General features: G+C 43.5%; 1 protein-coding gene across 8 annotated transcripts in view; it reads left to right on the forward strand.

The window, feature by feature from the left end:
• The window catches only part of MAGI2 (membrane associated guanylate kinase, WW and PDZ domain containing 2), a 1,265,804-nt gene that overhangs the window by 1,237,481 nt on the left and 3,474 nt on the right, over nt 1-24,849 (forward strand). The gene's annotated exons all lie outside the window — the stretch shown is intronic.

Consider the following 24,849-nt stretch of genomic DNA (forward strand, 5'->3'; position numbering starts at 1 on the left):
TAATGTCTGTATTAGAATGGTTGCAAGTGCGCTGGGAGCTGCCCTCTAAATGACTCTACCCACACATTAACGTGAGGATTAATCTCCCAACCTGCTGAACGGTATTAGCGGGTCGCTATGAGGTTCATCTCTCCAAACTGCATACTGAGAAGGAGCGTCTCGGGGCAGCTGTGCGGTCGGACCCCCGCCACAGAAGGAAAGGCTGAAGAATTAGCAGCGTCTTAATTACTCATCTGCTGGGGTCTGTAGACTTCAAGGCTGGGCTGGAATGAAGTCTGTTGCCCTGGAAGGAACCCCCTACATTTTTCAAGCAATTTCTCCATTTCATTTGTTTCAAGCACCTTTGAATTCCTCTGGCATAATCACCGGACCCTTTGTCAACACAAAGTGATTGTTTAAACGACTCAATCAGATCATGCCATGGGCGACTATTTCCATTTATTATGATTTATTGCCTGTTTAGCACCAATGTGCAAGGCACGCTTAACAGAAGAGGAAGCTTCGAAAATGATTTTTCTTTCTGCTCCGGAGGCTCACAGGATAAAAACAGTCTGCTCAGAGTAAAGGAAAGATGTTCCTCACTGATGAGGATCAGTGACTAAGGACATTTTGAGAAGGTGGTTTAATTTTCCAGATGAAAAGGAACAAGACTTTCTCATTGCCATTGGTCCTCCTATTGACCTCGAGCACAGAGTAAATTGATCACAGAGAAGGCGAGAATTCTGGGTTCTCTGGCAGGCCAGGAAGAGATCTGTCATGGGTAAAGCGAAGTCACATAATCCCATTGAAGGCAGGAATCTGGTGTCATCAGTCTTTGAGCCCCAGCACTGGCCCCACGCTGGCACCTTCAGGCACTGAATAAATGCTTATTTAATTGATTAATTCAAGTGTGAGAGATCAGACTGCTTATTTTTTCCATTGCTAATCACATGTCCAATTTAGGGAACCAGAATTGTTTGTAACTCGGCTTTTCAGGCAAGAGCTTGTTATCATTTTAATTCTTCCCTCAGGTTGTTGCCAGGAAAAAGAGTAGGAAACCAGGTACTGAGCTACAGTTTCTGAACCTCTGACAGTCTCAAGAATGTGTCAACTGTATAAAGAGGCTCCCCGAGTTGTTCTTTTTTACAGCACCTAACTTACCAAATTTGTAAAAAATCCTATTATAAAGTGAATATTAAACATCAGCTAGAATCATTTGTAAAAACTAAAAAGCTCTATTAACACATCATTCCAGTACTCACTTTCCAGTCAGATAAGGGATGGATACTGTCCTGTCCTGAAAGAAAGACTCTGACAGTAACACGGCATGAGTTACACTTAGTTAAAACACCCACTAACTGAATTAACCAACAGTCTTTCTTTAAAGCTTAAAAACAAAAGCCAACCTGTGAAGCGTAGAGTTTATTCCTCCTGGAACTATCATTCACTTCTGTGCCTTGACCAAAACTATTGTTTCTTTCCTCAACTTTTAGTGAACTACCCCTGCAGTTCACAAAGTGATCCCACAGGCTAAATTGTGAATCTTTTAGAGCACAGTTTCTCTGTGGAGAACTCATAAGGATGCAGATTCAGATTCAGTGGTCTGGGATTGAGGCCTGAGATCCTGTATTTCTAGCAAGCTCCTAAGGTGATGCCAATGCTACTGGTCCATGGATGACACGTATAGTAGCAAAGTTGCAATTCAGATCATTTTCCCCCTACAGATCTTACGTAGTGTGTATTCTTGGATTCTTTTTATTTAGCAAGTAATATGATAAAATTTAACCAAATAAGAGTTTCATAATATCAAGTGATGTCACATAGAAATACAGACATAGGTGCAAATACTGATACTGTTGGGGAGGAAAAATTTTTCTTTACCCCTTTAGATTCTTCTGACTGGTCTAATCAAATTGACAGGAGACAGATTATCTTGAAAAAAAATTTAGTTATGTACGTACAGGGGCCCCATAAGGATATGAGACCCACTGGCAGTCAGGCAAATGAGGTAAATATGCTACCAAGAACTTTCACAGTCCAGAAGTTGAGTTGGTAGATTGTTCCATCTCACTGAACCAGTCTCAGACCTGAGACTGAGGATAGCTCAGTTTAGTAAGACTCATTTCAGGAACTGGTGATATAAATGGGCTGTCAAAGTTAGGCCTATATTATGCAATCAATCAAGTATTTAATAAGAGGCATTTCTGTGGAAACCAAAGGAAAAAAAATGGTTAATATTTGAGGCAAATTATAAACCTAGTTCTGAGTTCTGAAGTTAGTTGGTCAAGATTTCTAGAGGTCTGGTTCAAAACATTTTCGGGCACCTGGTTGGCTCAGTTGGCTGAGCAGCAAACTCTTGGTTTCAACTCAGCTCATGATCTCCTGAATCTCCTTGAAAATAAAACATTATAGCAGGAACACTTTTGTAAAAGCATCTGAGTAAAAGAATAACTAATATAAATGATAAAAGATTTTAAAATGGCTTAAAGGTCTGATTAGAGTTTATTAAAATGAAATTGACAAGGAAATTTGGTTATTTTTGTGACACACAACATTTCAAGATAACAACTAGAATTATGACTGATAACATTGTACCAGGACGTATCAGAATCTTAAGAATTTTATACAATTTCTAGAACATTTATATTAATAATATTAACCCATACAATATAATCTAAGAAGGTTTATCATCCCTTATTTGAAAATGCTTCTCATGTAATTTAACATCACAAACAAGGCTAATTAGGTTGATAGCTCTCTTTTATAAAAAGAGAGAACAAATCTTTTGAGATATTCCAGGGACAAAAATATCTCAGATCTCAAAGTTATTTTTAAGTAAAAAAGACTTCATTTAGAATTTAAATTCTGGGAAGTTTGTCAGCAATATCCAAAGGTTTGAACGTATGATTAAATAGGAATTAGTGGCCAAGGGCAAGCCACCCCAAGATTGACTACTTTCGCATGAACATTATTTCGAGTTAAAAGCAATCAAAACCCAGCAGATTCAGGAAAAGCTCTGTATCTTTCCCCAACTTCCTCCTTGTACCAGCAAAAGCGCTATTAACAGAAATTCTTCTTTACCTAAGAAACTTATCCGCATAATAGGGCAAATTTTGTTTTCTAAACACCTCCTCTTAAGGAGTAAGTAAGGAGAATGGTCTCCTTCCCCTTTGTGTCCTCTGACGCCTACCTATCTCCATAGCTCATATAATGTTGCCTGTTTTTGGAATTTCCATATCTGTGTGGGTTCCCTATATGTGTGCTATTAAATTTAATTTTCTCCTGTTAATCTGTCTCATGTCAATGTGACTCTTAGTCCAACTAGAAGGACCTTGAAGGACAGAGGAAATTCTCCCTCCACAGCAGATCACAGATAATTATGAAACAATACTTAATTGTCTACGTAATGAAAGTGACAATAAAAGGTTTAAAAGGCAAATAGAGATGGTTGCATAGTTGTTAGCAAACTTAGCTCTTTTAATGTTGAGAAGATTCAGTTTTCTTCAGTAATCAAAAGACCAGATTAAGACAACAGAAAGCATAGGACATTATGTTGATAAAACACAGAATATTTTGTTTTCTAGGCAGATTACTTTAAGGGGAATGAAAAATCCTTCACAGTCTATTATCAAGAGCATACCAATAGTCCAAAAGATAGTTTGTCCTTTTAACAGAGAGAAAAACAAATTTTAATTTTGTACCAGCTGACTTTTGATATTAAAGCTCATTCACTTAATTAAATTCATTCCAGTCTTAGCCAGCCCTGACAACGCAAAAAAATTCCTTTCCGAAGGTTCCTTTTCTGCAAACCTCTTACAACTTTCTTTTACCTCAACACACATTTTACTTTCCTTGCATACAGAGATTGTAATTGGGGCCCAAGGGTGCAAGAGCACCTAGCTCCAGGGGGCCCAAAGAGAGCAGGTTCAGCCACTCACCGCTGACAAAATCCAAAGGCAGAAAGACAAGTGGTGGTGAAACAAGAAAGGAATTTGTTTTAGTGAGGACAACATCAAGGTGACAGCAGACTAGCGTCTCAAAGACTGACTCCAAAGTGCTGAAAATACTTCCAGCTTTTTATTAGGAAAATGTCAGACAAAGGTTGGTGGGTACATGCAGGTGGGCAGTAAAGGTCAAATCCATTACTATCTGGGAGTCAATCACATGGGGTCTTGCAGGCATCAGGGCAGTCATCATTGCTTGAGGGGTAGTTTCAGTTCCCATCACAGGATGCTTTGCCCGTGGGATCTTTTGCCTGAGTTAAAAGTTAAGCTGAAAGAAGAATTTCATGAGTTAGAATGTAGACTGTGGTCAAAATGGAGGTAAAGTCCTCTTTCAAGATGTTTCCCTTATTGTTTCTAGTAACTTTAATTATATGTATTAATTAGAATTCTTAACCCGTAGAAAGCTTGGAGTTCTTAACCCTTAGAAAGCTTAGTTATTAGGGGCGCCTGGCTGGCTCAGTTGGTAGAATGTGTGACTCTTGATCTGGGGTCATGAGTTTGAGCCTCATGTTGGATGTAGAGGTCACTGGAAGGAAGGAAGGGAGGGAGGGAGGGAGGGAGGGAGGAAGGAAGGAAGGAAGGTAGGAAGGAAGGAAGGAAGGAAGGAAGGAAGGAAGGAAGGAAGGAAGGAAGGAAAGGAGGGAAGGAAGGGAGGGAGGAACTTTGATTTCTAGCGAATACTAATATTACCCAAAACTGGGTTTACCTATTGCTGAGTCTTGAGCCAAAAAGACAACCAAATCAAAGATTAGGAAAAGGAAGGGTTTTACCTGCAACAAGTAAAGAGAACACCAGGGATCTTTCCCAAAGCAGTGTCTTCCTGAACAACAAAACTGAGGAAGTTTTAAGCTAAGGGTGCAAACATATTCATGAAGGGGCTTGCACAGTGGGGAGTACGCATGGAATTGGGCAAACATCATCTTAAGGTGACTGAGTCCAGGTCAAAGTGACAAAGCCAGCAAGGGTCAACATCATCAATTTTCTGGCTCCAGTTGGTCCAGTATCTGCTCAAAGGGGTCTTGTAAAGATACCTCAAGAATGTGCCCCAGGTCAGTCAGTATTTTGAACCAGTACTGGGAGTTTTATCACTGATTTATTGTCCTTGATATGATTAGATTATCTCTTGGCCTGATAGTGACTATTTGTTCTTACATTTTTTTCAGAAGATGGGGGGAGCAAAATAACTTTTCTTATGTCAGGAAAGTTATGTCTGTTTTTCTTCTTCTGGGGACCCCTAGCTCTGTCTGCTTACACTAAGAAGTAAGCAATTGTGAACTGCCTGTGAAACAAGCATTGTTTAGGTTGGTGAATTTATGAATATATATCATAATTTCTGGAAATATATACTTTTTTGTTGTTATTGTTACTCGGTAAGTCTCCTTTGTTCCCCTAGCCCTACTACTTACTTCTTACTTGTTTCCTGGCTATTTCTGAATAGTATGATCCTTGGAACATGCCTTATCTGAGTGCTCAGGAGAGAACTTCTTGCCCATGGTACACTAGGGGGATTGGATGGACTCTTGCCACCCTGTTGGACGCTATTACCTTGGCCATAATGGTGCTGGGCTCCGAAATCAATGTCCTTATTTTTCCTGTTCTTTTAATGCATACATGCTTGTCAGGCACAGGGCAGTGACATATGTCATTAGGACAGCTGCCGATCTTAAGACTCCTGTGCAAGTTTGTCTCCTAAATGACCAAGTATGATCCCTCGATGAGCATAAAATCCAAGATATGTGTGACTGTATGCTTCCTAAGAGGGACCAGTTGGAGCTATTGCCCGGTTGGGACACTCATTTAGTGGGGGTACAGCTCCCTTGGGACTGAATCATGGATAAAGCTTACAAGAAAGTTGCCCGGATTAAATAGGCGTCCCATATTTTTGTTTTTTCATGTCTCTTATTTGTCATTACCCATGGGCTATTTGGTGCTCTTGGTCCTGCTCTCAGATTGGAAGTACTTCTACCTTCGATATAGGACACTTAATACAATATAAAATAACTGTCCCTTCTTAACGAAGGCCAGGACCACTACTCCATCTATTAATACTAGATCTAGAGGGTTACAGAGGGTATTACTGCTGGTCCCCAAATATACTAACTCCCCTAAAATGGAAAGAAGCAGCCCCAAGCTCTGTCCCACTTCAGTCCACTCACTGGCAACCACTGTAGTCTAGGATGCAACGGGGAAGTGAAGGAGGTCAACATCCTTTCTCAGGTATTACGAAGGTATCAGAGTCTTGAGAAGAGGGACACCTCCTGCCACTCTGAACTTTCAGCAATATTCCTAGTGGGGCGCCATTCAGAAGCTGAGGAGGATTTTTGTAATGGAATCCTAGTTGGTTCTCATTTTCTGGAATTAACTATGGGATCAGCTCCCTCAATCCCAAAACATTCCCTCTTGGGCTGCCTCCTAACACATTGGAGTCAATTTGGATTTAAAGAAAAAGCACCAAACCCTCTTCCTGTCCCCCAAAATAAGTCTCCTGCCCTCTAGTTAACAACTGTCAATAAAAAATAAAAATCCAACACCCAGGGTGTGCAGTTCTCTCTCTCTCTCCCGAGCTCACCCACTCTTAGATCTCAAGAATGTACTTTTCAGTACATTCCTGTACTGAACTTTCCTGCTTCTGTTACTCATCCATTCAGCTGCATGCCTGTCCTTGAATTCCTTCTCATGATGAAACCTAGAACCTTCAGCAACTCCTTTGGGTATGGCTAGGTCCAGACCCCAGGGCCTCCCCAGTTCACCCAACAACATCTTTTTTGGTGACCACAAAGGGATTAGTTAACAGGAGGTTGAGTGACCCTCTTCATTGGTGAGTCTCTGTCACCCTCCTTGTGCTGGAGAGTTGCTTAGTCACCGTTTTCCTTTGTTCTATTCTCTCTTTCTCATACACCTGGGAAAAGGCCTAGCGGTGCGAGAAACAAGAGGGCAGAAGGTGTGGTAAGAAACAAAATGCACATGAACCGGCTCCTCCCAACCCACAGGCAAGCTCCCCTGGATTGGTCTAGGGTGTGAACGCTTCAGGGCTCCTCATGGCCACAGGTGGCGACCTCTAGGTGCTAGAAACCTGAGGGCTTGAGGTGTGGTGAGAATGAGCACATGAGACAGGTCTTCTGGACCCAGAGGCAGGCTCCCTTAGATCATTCCCAGGGTTTGGACACTTCAGGGCACATGGTGGACACAGCTGGAGACCTGTGCATGAGACCTGACATGGAAAGAGGGTCTTTGCGGATGGGATCATGTTCAGATAAGGTTACTAGGGTGGATCTTAATCCAACGTGACCAGCAACCTGAGAAAGCAGAGCCTAACCCACTTGGAAACTGTCCGGGAAATGAAGGCTCCATCCTGCAATGTAAGAAAACCATGCCAGAGACCACACCAGACTGTGCCCCTTGCAATAATGAGTCTTCCAGTGTGGCACGAGCCGTGCTGACTAACACACCCAAACATCGTTAGCTTCCCTGCAACAAGACGACAAAAATAGGTAAACTTAGACTTGTTTAGCAGTAAATGTTTCAGTATTTTACTTTATTTGGAAATGATCTAGACAGTCAATGAATTCCCATCATTTAATTTAACTTAGCAAAATTCTAAGGTTTAGAAGTTACCGAAGAGATTTGGGAAACTAAGTAAACATTTCATAAAGTAATCATTGCAAAAAAGTTCACCTAAATACTCTTCTTTCACTCACATCTACTTAATTCATTTGTTCTTAACAATCATACTTAAATTACTCATGAAAATTTCATGAGATATTAAAGCACTTACCTATCATCTTAAGATTTTCTTTCGTTTGTTTTCTGTTTGGTGGTTTTTTTTGCTGACAAATTTTGTAACAAAAATAGCATGAATTTATTTGACTTTTAGTGGGATGCAAGTACTATACTTAATGTGGATAACTCTAAAGACATGTCTGTATTAAATAAACCAGCAAACTTAACTGAAAATACCGTAAATCGCATAAACTCGAAAAACATTTGGGTTAGTTTCTATCGTATTCCTGAGATTTAGAATTTATAAGCACTTAATTTTAGGCCAATCATTAAATAGAGCTCTTTTACAAATTAATTTTGGCAATACTGTCCAGGGGGTAGAAAAATACCATATCTATATTGTACATACATAGACATAGATAAACACACAAACAGATCTTGTAGCTTTTAGTTTTAAAAATTTAGCAATGAATCAGATAAAATAGAAAACTCACTAGTTTCTAAGTGAAATTTGCCCACTCACATGGCTAAAGCTTTTTACTATTCGTGTTAGTGAGGATGCCTGATTTGTGCCTGGTTTGTATGTGTCCTTGACAAGTGATCTTACGGAAGCTGTGGAGGCATTTGTATTTTTTAAAAAGGCCTCTTTTTTCTTTTCTTTTCTTTTCTTTTCTTTTCTTTTCTTTTCTTTTCTTTTCCTTTCCTTTCCTTTCCTTTCCTTTCCTTTCCTTTCCTTTCCTTTCCTTTCCTTTCTTTTTCCCTTTCTCTTAGGTGAGTATGGGCATTACTTTAGATACCTCCTGGGGTGTTTACATTTCAAAGATATAGTAAGATTTACCTCTTCAAGGGACAAAGAAAGAATGGAAGTTCCTCCAAGAAGGACTTTGGTTTCCTAAGGCCAATAATTCACAAGACTTTTGAGATAAACGGGGGAAGTTTTAAGATCGATAAAAAGGAATAGATGGACCTTGGATTGCCTCTAGAGCTACATTTTGTTTGTTTGTTTTTTGTTTTTAGTTTTGCAAGGACTTATAAGAACGATTGCTCTCAATTTTTTTTTTTTCCCAAAGAATTGAGTTGCAGCCTACATGATATCAAAGGGCTGATCCACTCATCCGGGTGCATCATCTCCATTTGCTTCTCTCCCTGTGGGCCCATGGTTTCCTTTCAGCTTTGGGGAAGAGACCTTAACAAAATCCTGTCGGGATTCAGTATCAGCTTCCAACTTCTTATCAACTTTTAACCACAGAACTGCTACCCCTTCCCCCCCAAAATTCTTTCAAATATCTTGTCAGTGTTTAGCTGGGACAGACAGTAAATATTTGGGCAAATGCGGAACAATTTCATGCATGAGGAGATGTTTGCAAGGAGGGTGCAAAGGATACTGCGTTCTCAAGATCCAGAGTCACTCCCAAAGGTAGCCAAAAGCACCAAGAGCCTGTAGGTCTCCGGCAGGTAGAAAGCCAAGCCACGCCCTTAGGACACAAAACAAGCCTAGTAGGATTGTGCATTTTTTTGTTTTTTGTAGCTAGAGGTTCTGGTACAGCAGTTTTTAGACATAAAATAAGCAGGTGTGCTGAAAGGTGGCATGCTTAATTCTTTCAATTTGAGGAATTTACATTGAATGTGGAGTTATCATTTTTGTTCTAATTCTAATTTCTGTTCTTTCATCTTGTAAAGACGAGTCCCTAAGGCTAGCCATTATAATTCGTTGTATCCACATCTTAATTTGGTCTTTTCCACAGGTGCCAATAAGGCAATAGTTTAGGATGAGAGCTCTCCAAAATTTCTCAAATATAGAAATTTTCAATTCGAAAGATCCATGCTCTGGCCAGCAACAAGTGGGACCTATTAATATCAACAGTGACTCAAACTAATACGCTTTTTTACGGCTTGACCAAGAATGCAAAAAGCATTCTAAAAGGGAATGCAAAATACGCAGCCCTCATGAGATCCAGTAAGTTCACTCACAGAGATTGTCTAGAAAAGCAAAAGCCTTCGTTGCACAGGTGGCAAGGATGGCACAGTGAAAACAGTGTCCCTGGTTTCCCACAAGAGCGTGAGATGCCTGTGGTCACAAACCTGCTAATCTGAGACACCGGGCAGCTGCTACTGAAATGAGCCTTTCCCAGCACTAACAACGAAACTAACGTGGAGGCTACAGAAGTTTCTCGTGGACTGGCGCCCTTTGTGGCAAACTCCCCTGAGAGCTGGCATGGCTGGGCGAAGAGAGTGCTGCCTGTGACTCTGTGCCACGGAACCCCAGTCTGTTCTCATCGCCACCAAGGTGCACCCCCAGTAGGCGTCCCTTCCTGATGGTGGAGAACAGAGACAGTATTCTCACTAGTCACAGAGCCACGCTCTCAGGACACAGAATGAGACAAAAGGAAAAACCTCATCCAGTTTTTACCTAGGGACTCACAGCCAGGTTCGTTTCAACAGATGCGGGTCTGGTAACCATGGACTCTCCAGTCTGCGAGGCCAGCTTGAACAGCAGGCTTGTAGGGCCTTTGCCTGCGTTCTGCCCTAGGGTTTTTCCTCCTTATGACAAACTACACAAAAGACAGAGACAAAGGAAAACAGTGACCATCTTTGGGAGGAAAAGGATCAATAAAAACCAGGAGTACTCATTACCAACTTTCTGTTTTTAACCAGAGTGGCTATACGCAAGTAATTAGTTCCACAAATATTTTATCCTGCTAAACTAAATTTAGGGGGGGGGCGGAGATTCTCATCATGCTCGCTTCCATAAGAGACTTTGCAGGCAGAGATCTGGGTAAGAGTTCTTCATGGTAAGAATTCTTACCTTCCGCTGGGGCTTGTCAGAGGTGTTAGGACCTCTCAGCTGTAGCAGCCTTGGAGAGAGCAACATGCAGACAGGGAGGTAAATCCTTCCGACTCTGCCAACTGTCAGGGAGGGAAAGCTTTTCCTCTACCCTTCTAGATTCTCTGGCAGTGTAAGCAAATTGACATGAGACAGATTAACAGGAGAAAGACAAAGGTAACCACATATGTAGAGGGGCCCCATAAGAATATGAGACCCACAGGCAGGCAGGAGCTAAGGAGAAGAGGGCAGGGGTTTGGGACTTCAAAGGAGGGGAAGACATTTCACAGGAAGATGGGAAGAAGCAGATGTTCGCTATGACATGCAGACATGTCTTTCTGATATAAAACAAGTTATCTTTGGTGATAGCTCTCTTTCTTGTTGCAGGATCTTCCATCTAAATATTTCTGGGCAGTCTAGGGGGAGGTAAAAAGAAAAACTTCCTGAGTCTTTGTTTCTTAAAAATTATCAGCCTAAAATAATCCTCATGCCAAAGAGATACATTTGGGGGTGGCTAATTTTGCTCCCCTACAATTCCTATGCCTTTGTGACAAATATATCTGGTTTCTCCACGTTTCTGTAAATTCCTAAAGTTGGTTGCTGTTCCACTTTCAAGAAAGGGGAATGAGTGATCTCTGATCTATTTATTTTTCATTGAATTGATATTTATTGAACACGTAGTCATATGTGCCCAGCATCGTTAGAGACTGAAGTTGCAACCAGGAACAGGATAGATCACAGGCCCTGTGTAGGAGAATATATATTCTAGGAAGCGAGACACACAAATACACTGTCGTAAATGCTGTGAAAGAAACCAAGGGGCTGAACCAGGAAAGAACTGCTTTGGAGAAGGGGGTGAGAGAGGCCTCTGAGGAGGTGACGCTGAGCTGAAGGATCCACAGCTAGGACATCACAAGGGGCCCAGAGTTTAGGTTACAAGTGCACACGCGGCCCAGGAACTAGCTCCTCCTCCTTCAGCAGATGCGTCTTGCTTGGGGAGGGCGGGGCTGCGGCACAAATTTGGCCTTCACGTCAGTCTGCACCGCTGCCAGCGATTCACCAACAACCCCTGTGCACCCAGTGGCCGGTGTCCTTGCCCCAAGCCGGCCTTTGGCTCCCCCACCCGCCTGCCGCCCCTTGTTTAGGCCGCGGCACTAGCGCTCCGCAGGGCTCGCCGCCACATGAGGGGTTTTCTGTGTGTGCGCAGACCGTAGAAATCCAGCGCCGCGATGAACCGTCATCTGCAGCGATGGTCAGGTCGAGTTTCTCGTATTTTTCCTCAGTTCCGTTTTATTTCTGAAGAAGTCACTTCAATAAAAAGCCTTATCTTTTACTAAAATGAGATTAAACCCGCTTTCAATGGGACATTACGAATGAGCCCTCAGTGCTGCAGAAATTGATACTCATTGGCTTGTTTCTAGGAAGGTCTGAGACTTTATTTGCAGAGATAAAAATTCATAAGCAGCTTTCATCAAAACCCAGGCCAAACTCTCCTTTTTAAGAGGAGCCTGACTCACTGCCCCCCACCCCACTCCAGACCACCTTGTGTCTTCAGCTGGTCTCCATAATGGCGTCAAGCCCCAGCTCCCGTTACTCCCCTCCCTTCCCACCTATCCACACCCTGCGCCAAACCTCCCTTGCCCCCCACGCTCCATGGGAACTATAGCCTGAACATGGATGAGGGCTCCGAGGGTTTCAAATAGTATCATCCTTTGCTCTTGATGGTCAGAGCAGGGGAGATGCAGGACGAGGCTTTCACAACCCTCTGGGCAGGGAGTAACGTTCTTTGGCCTCATCAGCTGCCTGTTGGGGGGAAACTGTGTAGTAACCAGGGACATGCAATTAGAGCTAAGGTTACAGCAGCCGCGGGGTCCTAAGTTCAGAGAGAGGCTTGTGAGCCCCGCCGGGCCAGGTGCAGACAGTGCCCATGTGTTGGCCACAGCCTCTGCTTGCCTCTGTGACAGCTCTTTTTATCTGGATGTCTCCTGGGCTCTGGTCCTTTCTCAGGTGGTTTGTTGTGACATCTGAGTGACAGAACGCACCCACAGCATTTAGCATTAAGAGCAAGCGCCCAGCCAATGTTAGAGGTTTTGGTTTTTGCTTCGTTTAGTTTTGCCATTACTGTTGATGATTTACGAGTGCTTCCTATGTGCCGGAAACTGTGGTAGGTGCTCACTTAACTTTCACGAAAGGGTGGGCAATTTCGATTTTCATAACAGATGTCTGAGGTAGATAATGTGTCCTTTGGGCTCAGAGAAGTTGAGTGTGTGCCCACAGCTGGTCAGTCGTAAAGCTAAGATGTAAGTCTACGCTGCCCCAGCTCTAGACTTCAGTTCTCTTTCCTGTCTCCCGTGTTCATGAAGCCTGACATTACAAAGTCGGGCTCGAACCTCCAGCGAGTCCCCAGCACCTGCTAAATGGACTCCTCGGTCCCCTGCATGTCCTTCGGATGAGGAAGCTCGTCATCGTTTGCTCTCCCGTTGCCCCACAGCTCAGGGGCTGGGTTTCGACTGTGGCGGTCTATCTGGGGCCCCCCCAGTATCATCATGCCCACGGCCCAGAACCTGAACACGGGAATGAGTGTGTGAAAGTCTGAGGGCAGGGAAGTCCGAACTGTGTGGCTCACTCTGGCACATAACGAAAAGCTTAGTTGGGGGTTGTGAAAGATTCGGGTTTCTTCTCTCTTCGAGGTAGGCGAGAGCTGGGAATGATTCAAAGCAGAAGAGAAGCAACCATTTGAAAAAAAGGCTCATTGTTGAAGAAGTAGGGGATGACATTGCTGCTGCTACTAACATTTTAATCAATCTAGTTTTCACTTCAAGACCGTTTCCTCAGGGAGCCTCCCTGAGCTCCTGAATGAGGTTGGCACCCATGAAATGCTTTTGTAGCACCCTTTGCTTTTCTTAACTTTCTTCTGATGATACATCACATTTGAAATCATTTGTTCTATTTCCACCTCAGATAACAAGCTTGGCAAGGGCAAGAACGTCATCTTGTTCATGCTGAATTCCCAGCAGTCGACACAGTGCTTGGCACAGAGTAGATGTTCAATAAATATCATTAACAACAAGATTAATAGTATCTCTCTGCCTGGAGAGCGATCAGGCTTCTGTTTGCCAATACCAATAAAAGGAAATTTCATTTCTTTACAAAAGAATCTAAGACAGTATCATACTCTGATTGAAGCAACAGTTCATGTTGCTTTTAGTTCATGTGTAATTTCTTTGTCAGTGTCAGCGGATGACTCACCTGTTAGCTGAGGAGGGGGTCACCCTGACCACCCTCTGCTTGAAAGCTTCCCCATGTCTTTAGGGTGAAGTTCTCCCCAGCCTCCTCTTCTTCCAGGACCCCAGACACCCCTCACCATTCCCACAAGCCACTGAGCCCTTGCTGACCACACCGTCTGGGACACTCTTCTGTGCTTTCTGTGTCTGTGCTCCCTTTAGCGCTCTACTAAAACCACCTCTCGCCCAAACACAGCACAGTCTGTTCTCGCGCACGCCCACCCCACAGCACTCCGTACTTGCATCTGGAAGTCTAGAAATCTGAAATTGTGCATGAGGAGTTCCTTGAGGCACTTAATTGTGTCTTGTTCGTTCTCCCATCTCCAGTGCCTAGCACACGGCTGCCTGAGGGCCCCCACATCTTCTGACGAATCAATATACAAGAAAACCTCAGGTCCTCCTTGACTCCTCTCTTTCACTCACACCCTATATCCAGTCCATCGGCAGGTCCAGCCTACTGTGTCGTCAAAACACATCCTGAATCTGGCCCCTTCTCGCCACCTGCCTAACCTAGGACACCATCACCTCCTGTCTGGGCCACCACAGTAGCCTCCTGACTGGTGTCTTGCTTCCGCCCACAATCCATTCTGCACAGTAGCCATGTTGGCCTTTTAAAATATTCCCCTGCATGAGACCATCCAATGGCCTCCAAAATACTTAAAATAAAATTCAAAAGCCTTACTGCAGCTCTGTTCGATCTCACCCTTGCCCTCTTCTGCCTCCCGAGGAACTTACCATTCCTCCAACGCACCAAGCCCTCCCTGTGCACGTGTTCCATCTGCCCACATGACTTGCTACCCGGCATTCAAGTCCCTGCACAGGGTCAGCTCATCCGCGAGGCTTTCCCTGACTGCCTTTTCTAAAACAGCACCCCACATTTCTCTCCACTTCCTCACCTTACCTTATTTTCTTGTACTGATTCACATCAGACTTATCACCTGTTTGTATATTAATTTTCTGTCTCTTTCACTCTGATAGTAAGGCCCATGAACTTCACAAGTGTATTTTCAGTGCACAGGCCTGTATAACATAAGTAGTAGGTACTCAATAAATGTTTGTTAAATGAAAAAAAAAAAAAAAAAAGGCTTCCCCAGGCATCTGCTGAAAATGGCAGAAAGGCAGGTCTGGTGCTACGTGACCTCCAGGAAGCCATCGTGGCCCATCATTGCCAAGCAGTTACTACTGGGCTGGAAGGTGGTGGTTGTGCACTGTAAGGGCAATGAATGTTTCTGGCAATTTCTACAGAAAAAGTTAAAATACCTGGCCTTCCTCAGCAAGTGGATGATTCCAACCTGTCCTGTGGCTGCTACCACATCTTTGGGTGAACAGTAGAGACATGCTGCCCACCAGACTAAGTGAGGCCAGGCTGCCCTGACCATCTCAGCGTGTTGGATAGGACCGCAGCAGGTGCCATAGGTGTGGGGACTTAGACGACTGGGGACACAGAAAGGGCTTAGTCACTACTCCTATTTAAGAAAGGCCTTTCTTTAAAAAGTTACTTTACACATCTCTAAGATCTGTGACGGTGTCATTTGTCTATGACCTGCTTGTTTCTGAGAGTTTTAGAAAATCAGGCGTAGGAACAATTGGTTCCGTCAGTTTCAGCATTTGCAAAAGTGAGCTGGAAAACCGTCATTGGAGGGGAGCCCTGCATCGCGGGTGGGGCGTCTGTCTGAAACTTCTCCCGTGCTCGTGTGCTCTACGCTGCAGCTGGTAGAACGTGGGAAGGTGCCTGTCGGGGAGTGTGAACCTGGTGCGGCACAAAGGTCCCCACAGTCGTGCACAGCCTGGGAAGACCTGTGCCACGAGGTTACAGGCGTTGCCCTGCTGCTTCTCTGTGTTTTGTGATCAGAAATCAGTTTTTTTAAAGAGAAAAAAACGATAGCTAGAGCTGTGGGTTCCTGGGTCCCAACATAGAGAGAGAGAGGGAGAGACAGAGAGAGAGATGGGTGAGAGGACAGTGTTTTGAGAAATAAAACTGGATACAGGAAAAAAAATCGTCTGAGGCCAGCCTTGATGGAATATGTTTACAACAGCATTGGATGACTCCAGACACGAGAGCTTTGCTTCCACTAACTCGTTTTCTTTTTAAAGAGCCAGAATACTCTTCATTATAGGAAACAAACTGGGGGTTGCTGGAGAGGAGGTGGGTGGGGTGATGGGGTAACTGGGGGATGGGCATTAAGGTGGGGGGCATGTGATGGGACGAGCACTGGGTGTTATATGCAACTGATGAATTATTGAACTCTGCACCTGAAATTAATGATGTACTATATGTTGGCTAATTGAATTTAAATAAAAAAAAAAAAAAAGAAAAAGAGAAAAAGAGCCAGATTATTAAAAAGGGACTTTGTTCGCTGGGGACATTTGGATGGGGGACCTAGTGGCACATCACTTGTAGGGCCTCAGTCCCAAAGTGGGTTAATCTGGTGCCTGAGTCTTGCCCGTGGATGGCCTACAGAAGCAGACGAAGGGAGTGTGAAGGTCTTGTCTGGGTACCAAAGAGCCATGGGTTTAGCTGGAGATCAAGAGTCTCCTCCGAGTGGTTTTTTTCCATTTCTTCTGTCTTTGGCAAGAGGTGGTTAGTATCCATTTCCATCGTTTCTCCCATGAATAGGTGCCTTATGATGGATTATTCTCATCCCTATTTCTGCTCTCTGCCACTTCAGACAGGGCTGTACTTGTGTAATGAAGAACATGATTCTAGAAAAGCTTTAAGATTAAAGATGCTTTCTAAAGATTAGTGTAAAACCTGTTCAATTCAGATTCTGCTAACTCTGTGAACTCGGAATTCATGACCAGTTTCATTGGGCTAAGACTCATCTTAGTGCAGGGGTAAGGGAGGCAGGGAGGTTACTAAGCAAACTAGTGGCAGGCAAGATACAGAACAGTTCCATAATCCCCCCAAATTTCTCATTCTCCATGTGGTCAAGCCTCTTCCCACCCCCAGCCCCTGGAAACCACTAATCGATTTTCTGCCCCTTTAGTCATATCTATTTGAGAATGTCACATAACGGGGATCGTACAGAAGGTAACATTGTGGACCCGACTTCTTTCACGAGGCATGAGGCAGCTAAGAGTTGCTCGTTGGATAAGTGGCTTGCTCCATTCCGTGGCTGAGCACCATTCATCCTGCCCCAGCGTGTTTATCCGTTCACCCGTTGATGGACATTCGGATTCTTTCCAGTTCCTGGTGAATCAGAATAAAGCCACTACAGACATTCACATACAGGTTTTGTGTGAACTTCAGTCTCCCTTTCCCTTGTGCAGATAACCTCAGAGTGGGACGGTGGAGTTGTAGAGTTACTGTTTCACTTTTTAAGAAACTGCCAAACTGTTTCCCCAAGTGGCTGTTCCACTTCTCATTTCCAACAAAAACATATGAGCGTTCCAGTGGCTCCATGTCCTTGTCCGTTATTTTCAGGTTGTTGTTTCAGTTTGGTTTGGTTTTTACTTTAGCCATATTAGTAGGTGTGTAGTGGTAGCTCATTATAGTTTTATTTTTATTTTTTTAAAGATTTCATTTATTTGTCAGAGAGAGAGAGAAAGAGACAGTGCACGAGCAGGGGGAGTGGCAGGCAGAGGGGAAGTCGGCTTCCCCCCCCCACCCCACCGGAGCAGGGAGCCCGATGTGGAACTCGATGCCAGGACCCCGGGATCATGACCTGAACCGAGCAACAGCAGGTGTTTAACCGACTGAGCCGCCCAGGTGTCCTTCATTATAGTTTGAATTTGCACTTTGCTATCGGTGATGTTGAGCATCTCTGTATGTGCGCATTTGCCATCCAGATGTCATCTTTGGTATCCTCTTTTGCCCATTTTTAAAATTGAGTGTAACTATTAGTGTAATGGCTGACATGTATATAAACACTCATACGGAGTATTTCATTTGATCACAACTCTGGGAGGGAAGCAGGGCCGATATTCTTCCCCAGCTGTTTGCCATTTCCCTGAGCAGTTGAGGCTCGGAGGGTTAAATGACTTGCCCCAGTTCCTGCTGACACCCCTTCCTCTGCCAGCTGCTGCCTGCTCTTCCTGAAGACAAACAGGGCCACTGTCTACTCGGAGGGGGGGACTGTGACCTGTCAGATCTGAGGGTGGCTAAGGCAGCCCAGGCAAAGTCATGGCAAGGTCAGGTCTGTGCTTTGCCAGCGGTGCTGCAGACATTTCTATCTGCTTTCTCCAGCACAACTTCCCTGTGTTTTGTCTCTCTTCTCTGGAGTCCAGCTCCCAGCTACTAATACATAGAAAAAAGAATCTATTAAACAAATCTTCCCTGGCTTTCTCCTCTTCCCACCCCTGATTTTTGCATATTATCAGGGGCATTTAGAGACACCTCTTCTTCTTCGTGTCATGGTTTTCCAACTGTTTTATTAGAGCTTCAAGGCTCCCGAGAAATGGCCTAAAGACCAGTGCAGGTGCGACGGTTACCAGAGAGCAGATGGGTGGGGAGATGGATGGAATAGGTGACAGGGATTAAGGAGGGCAGAAGAGACCAGTGCAGGTGGGGCGGGGGGACGAATGGCAAGGGGTTTTGGATCCACTCCACCTAACCAAAGTCCTTCCGTTTTTATTTGTTTTACATATCGGGCTTTTATTTAAAATTTCATGTGAAAAGAAGAATGTGTTGCTTTCCAAAACATGCTTAAAATAAGTGAAGCAGCGTATTTCTCGTGTATCCTGTAATGCAGAGATTTTACTCACTGAGGCTGATCCCTGAGCACCCCCACATTCCCAGGTCAATCTGGGTCATCCAGATTTTACCTCGTTGAAAAATAGAGCTGAGTTTCATAATCTGTACTCCCTGACACACCTCTGAGAAGTCTCTGAGAAGTTATACTAAGATGATAACCCCCTTTGGGCCTTGAGGCATACAGAAGGGCTTTGCTCAATTGTTCAGACCTTGATCATTTCCGTCTGTTTACTCCAGTGCACGGACTAAATAATATATTTTTCTATGTGGGTCCTGATGTGGAAAAAGTTAGAAAGCACCAAAATAGAGAAGTGGCTTGGGCCTGGGCTCTGGAGTTATGTAGTCAGTCATCCTGATTCCCACTTACCAGGTGAGTGGTCCTAGCATGTTGCCTCATGTATCTTAACCTCAGTTTCCCCATCTGTGAAGTGGGGATAATAGCACTGGATTGCCTAGAGCTGCTGTGAGGATTAAAGGATCACGTATAGGACCCACCTGGCACAACTCCTGAGACTTATGAAGCCTTCTGTAAATGGTAGCTCCATCACCAATAGGCCATTAGCCCTGAGATTTGCCCCTTCGGCCCTGGAGGTCAAGGTTGCCACAGGTTTACTGCTGTACCTTTGATTAGGCTCTCAAAACATGTATAAACATGAAGCAAAGATAAGCAAATATGGTCACAATTTTTAAAGTTATTGATGTTTATAACACCTTGTTTACATCTCTCTGGTAACAAAAGTGACACAAATACATGTTTGAATGCCATTAACAATGCCTCCAGACAGGAAATAATGCTTCAGAGAGAGCAAAAAGCAAAGGAAAATCATTAATTTGTTCAGAAGTTTTTTAAAGGCACATTTTTCTTTGTATTTTGTTACAAAAAGCAATCACCTTAGTGATGGTCGAACAGATCCAAATGAACCATTAAGGCTTGGACCCATCCTTAAAACATTTTTCTTTTGAACACCAAATGACTTCACATTACTGTCCTTTGATCTACTCTGGTCATTTTTTATATTTTCCTGTAATATTCTAAATTAGAAGAAAATATAGTTCAGTATAATCACATCAGTATTCTGCAACCCAGCCAACTGTAGGTTGCACCAGGAAAGGTTTTTATAAGGAGGAACACTTACCAAATCCATGGCTCTCTCTGCAGAATAAGTTCATTCATCTGAGCAATTAAGGTAGGTCTTGAACTGACTCAGTGTTTCCAATATCTAGTAGGAGTATTTTCAGTTCAGTCCAGGTCAAAGTGTGACACTGTGAGGGACATTTTTAAAATACATAGTCTTATCCGTGCCCTTAAGAAATCTAATTTCATTATCCTCTGATTCCAGCTCATGTTTCCAGCATGTTCACAAATCAACACCCTCACTGTGGTGACTGCCCTTCTGTGTCCAAGGTTCAGACACAAATGGCATTTCAGACACTCCATTTAGAATAATGATGGCTCTGCCTCTGATAGAATCACATTTGATGGAGTTTCTGTGATCCTACTGCTGTGTACAATTTACGTGTGGGTAAACACACTAGAAGAGTGACCGGTACTAGTAAGCCCCTCCTCCATGTTCGCTGTTGCCACTCTTACTCCAGGGCCGAAGGGGCAAATCTCAGGGCTAAAGTAGTGGTAATATTATTGTTACCTTCCTGAACACCCTTATCCGAAAGGCAGCCATTAGGCTCTGCACCCCAGCCCTGTGCTGGGGGGAGGAGAGCAGTGCGGGGCCTTGGAGGACCAATCAGCCCAGAGCTGGAAGCCCTAGGGCTATGAGGTGAGGTGTGCGGCAGGAGACGGGCCCTCCTTCCCCTGAAGCCATCCCTGGCTCCCTCGTAACCAGTCTCCCTCACCATTCAGCACAAGATAAAATGAACTCTTCCTTGATTTCGGTTCCATTTTCCTCCTCTGCACAATTTTTTGCTGGAGATAAGAGCCACCTAGGAAAACCAATAATGCAGATACTTATTTACTGCAATAAGTAGTCTATTCCTAGTGGGTCACCTCTCTGGTTACCATCACTTGAGTTATATTCCATAAAGAAACAAGCTGTTGAAACACAGTACTTGAGGTTTTTTTGTTTGTTTTCTAATCTAAGACATAGCAAGATTACATAGTGGAAGACTATATTTTATTTTTCAATATTGCTGAGTTCCTACAAGATAATTCTAGAGATCATACATCTTTTAACTCAAAGATAATTGTGTGTGCATGTGTGTGTGATTTCTGTACATATATGCTATTCATATATACTGTGTATTAGCCTATTTTCTAGGACAGATCCAAACTGGCTAGAACCAACAAGAAGGGGAGGAAACCTAATCCTAACTTAGGACAGGGACCTGCTTCTCCCCCCAACAGAGTGTGAGATATTTAGGGTCTGTCTTGCCTGTGGTTCATCTGAACATTCACTGGCACATTGACTAATGAATGATTCCCCAGACATGAAGCTCCTTTAAGCAAAGTCATTACATCATCATGGCTGAGAAGATTAACAAGGGAAAGAGCATCTGTTAAAAGTCAGGGGAACTTAAATGCCTGTTTTCCATCCAGAGCTTCTCTCTCTCTCTCCACCCCAGGGGCCACTGATAAAAGCCAAGACCTCTTCCCACTGCCCTTTCTGTTGCTGGCGTCCTCCCTCTGCACTCCTGCCCCAGATGTATTTATTTCCCTTCCTACTTCAAATATTCACTAGTGTTTCACCACCATCCTCCCTCTGGAAACTGATAGAAGTCATAGATACAAACCTGTTTTTGCTGATTATTCTCTAAATGAAGATCTGCTCTGAAGTGTTTGCTCAAGTAGGCATTTGGTTTCAAGTCTTCCATTTCTGTTTGTGGAACAGATTGATGTGTTCGTCAGAGTCACTGAGCACTTATTACTGTGTCAAACACTGTGCTAGGGAGTAATTCCCACTGTGATAAACAAGACCACTGTGGCCACTGCCCTCGGGAAGCTTGCGATCTAGTAGTTGAAACTGATATCAACTGAATAAGCAGGCAGATATATAATTACCAATTACAAGTACTATGGGGAAATAAAAACAAGACGCTCTTGAGGACAGCAGAATATCTACCTTGGATTGGAGGTGATATTTAAGAGTCCTAAAGAATAAAAAAAAGAACCCACTGGGGCGCCTGGGTGGCACAGCAGTTAAGCGTCTGCCTTCGGCTCAGGGTGTGATCCCAGCGTTATGGGATCGAGCCCCACATCAGGCTCCTCCGCTATGAGCCTGCTTCTTCCTCTCCCACTCCCCCTGCTTGTGTTCCCTCTCTCGCTGGCTGTCTCTGTCTCTGTCGAATAAATAAAAAAATAAAATCTTTAAAAAAAAAAAGAACCCACCATATGAGTAGTTGGGGAGAGAACCTTCTGGGCAGAAGAGTCAGCAATGACATCGCAGAATAGAGAATGAGGTTGGTGCACTTAGGAACTGAATGGAGACCAGTGTGGGTGGAGAATCGAGAAAAAATAGAGATGAAGCTGAGGAGGCTGGCAGGCGCCAGATGATGCAGGTTTTTGTGGATTTTAATCTGATAGCAGTAAGAATCCCCCTGGAAGTTTTAAGCGAATGAATGGTGTGATCTAATTTGTGTCACAAAGAGATTGTTGTGGGTGCTGTATGGAGAATCAGTAGAGGGTGGCAAGACCAGGAGTAAGGAGAAGAGTGGGTTATTGGAGCAGCCCCTGTGAGAAACAGTAGCTTGACAGGCCCATCCCTGGAGTATGGTATGTAGGTTAGTTGTCCTGAGTTCTGAGCTCAGGGGAGGGGTGTGGTTCACAATATCCTGCACTTAACTTCTCTTGTCTGAACACTGAAATTCATGTTTTGAATTCTCTGTCTTTAACAGTGTCGCCGAGGGTTTATGAAAGATGTCCACACTGTGGCCTTCTTTTAACTGTGATTATCTTGGGCAACACTGGTTGTATCCTTCCAGGGACTGCCCTGGATCTTGACCTCGGGTGGTGAAAGTGAAGGCAAACCTAAGTTGACAGAGTCCATGTATACTCGAAGATAAGACCAATAAGACTTGCAGGTGGATTGTGTCTGTGACGTGAGGGAGAGACGGGAATCAAGAATGACTCCAAGTGACGGTTGTGCCACTCACCTAGATGGGGAAACAAGGAAAGAGTGCAGAAAAATGAAAACTATTCAAACACTTATATAAACGCCCATCCTTTAAGATCCAGTTCTTTTTAACTTCTGATACTCTCAGTCAGGAGCGGCTTGGGACATTTCAGCTTTCAGCTGCTCCCACTAAGTATATAATGATCTATAAACAAATACTTGAGAAATCTTTTTACGATAAGAGCAATTCTTTTGTATCTTTGTATTTTGAATGATTTCACCTCCTAGTTTACTGTCAAGAGTAAGATGTTCAGAAATAGATGCTAACCATTCTGTTCAGTGATGATGGGGTCTAGTTCTTGTTGGACCGCAGGGCCCACTGAGCATGTCCATTTCACACGCTTTGATCCTATTTGCAAGGCAACATGTTAGGAAAATTTTCTCAGTAAGTAAAAGAGAGGAAAGTAACCCAATGTTTTACTCTTGGCTGACCCATTTTGTAATCTTGGTCAAATTACTTAACCTCTCTCTGCTTCAGTTCCTCCGTCAGGAAATGGTGTGAATAATATCAACCTCCCTGTATCTCACAGTAATTCAAGGCCAGCTAATTGACTCAGCCATACGTGATGGAACTGGCAGAGGTGGGGAGGGGGGTGGTGTTGGGAAGAGATATTAAAATGTGAAATAGCATTGCCCTGGTCCAAGTTCGAGATTACCATCGCACAACTACCCTCTAGTGAGGCCTCTTGAAGACCACTGTTAACTCTTTCAGGCAATATCTTCCTGTATGATGGAGTTGCCATGGTCTATCATTTGCTTAACAGTTTGATTTTCAAATTCTAGGCCAGCCAGAAGCAGAACATCCTCCAATTTTCAAAGAAAACATTTGCATTTGAGGGTTTTTGAATATTCCTTAAAGTAGCCACAGTTACATGGGGTAGAGCAAAACCACACCTGGGAATCACAGCAGATGGGAATGGCTGATTTACTGCACTTAACTCAAAACCTCACCCACGAGTGTGCTGGTCAGTGTGGCCCGGTTCGTAAGTAGGCAGCTACTGGGTCACGGAAGAGAAATCTGACTCAACTATGTGTAAAAAGTCATTATAGTCCTCCCATTGCAAAGTGCTTTTTTCCCTTTGAAAGTGCACATCTCATCTCTATGAGGTACATTTCATCCGCACCTTCTAAGAGGAGGAAATGAGGCTGAGAGATCAAGCAGTTGATCCAGAATCACATCTTGGTAAATGCCAGAGGCAGGATTAGATTCCAGGTCTTCTGATGCTTTTCCAGGACTTTTTACTCACTATGTGAACGTGATAATAGATACATCAATGAAAAGAAGAACATTGCGCTCTAAATACTCCATTCCTATTTCACGTCAAAGGAGAAACTTTTTATAACTGATTTGACATTGTACAGGTGGCCCAGAATTATTGGAACTATCAACCCCACTGCCTTCTTCCCTTCCTTATCTCTTTATAAATCAGCATCAAAAGTAAGAAAGAATCCTCAAATTTTAAACATTCATGGACTGAGTCTGAAAAAGGGCCTCTAATTGTCTGTGACATATAATGTTACAGTGGCAGGAAATGAGGCTGGTGCGTGAGACTGAGTCTCTTAGCTAGCGAGGAGCCTCTCCGGCCACCCAGCACTCAGATAACCATGTAGTTTCTTTGTTCCCACTCATGACCGTATGCCAATTCTGTGAAGAGAACGTACACTCCAGAAAGATATTCCAAAATTTGAGGATTCCCAGAGGTCTTGGGAAATATTTCTTACAAATACCAAGGGATGACTGTATTGGATTTTCCTGCTTTAATTTTGATTTAGTAGCTAGAAACTCAAGGGTCATGTTACTGCTCATAGTAGTAACTAACTCATCTCAGGTTCCTAACACATCGGTCCTCCTACTTGGCTTCTGACCAGTTTTTTTTTTTTTAATCATTTCTCATTTTTATTCTTTTGTGTTTTGTAAATTGTGTCAAATCCTTTCTCAAAGTAGGGAGATTTGAAACCCCAAATAAATGTTGAAACTGGGCTTCCTAGACAGAATCATTTCTTAGTCTGGCCCTGCTATAATGTCAGAACTACTAAAAAGAAGGACAATGCTTTCTAAAAGACAATAGTAAATGTTTTTTGATGACTTTATCCAAATTCTGAGAGTATCTGGTGGTAGCTAATTATGCTTTGGGTGACACCTAATGGTTGAAAGTCACTGTCCCAACTTCTTCCGGAGGACTCAGACCAGTGTTTCTCAAAACTTGGTTCTTGGACCATC

The sequence above is a fragment of the Ursus americanus genome, chromosome 3 (genome assembly GCF_024610735.1).
Source record: "Ursus americanus isolate L20-20 chromosome 3, mUrsAme1.1.p, whole genome shotgun sequence".
Classification (NCBI taxonomy): domain Eukaryota; kingdom Metazoa; phylum Chordata; class Mammalia; order Carnivora; family Ursidae; genus Ursus; species Ursus americanus.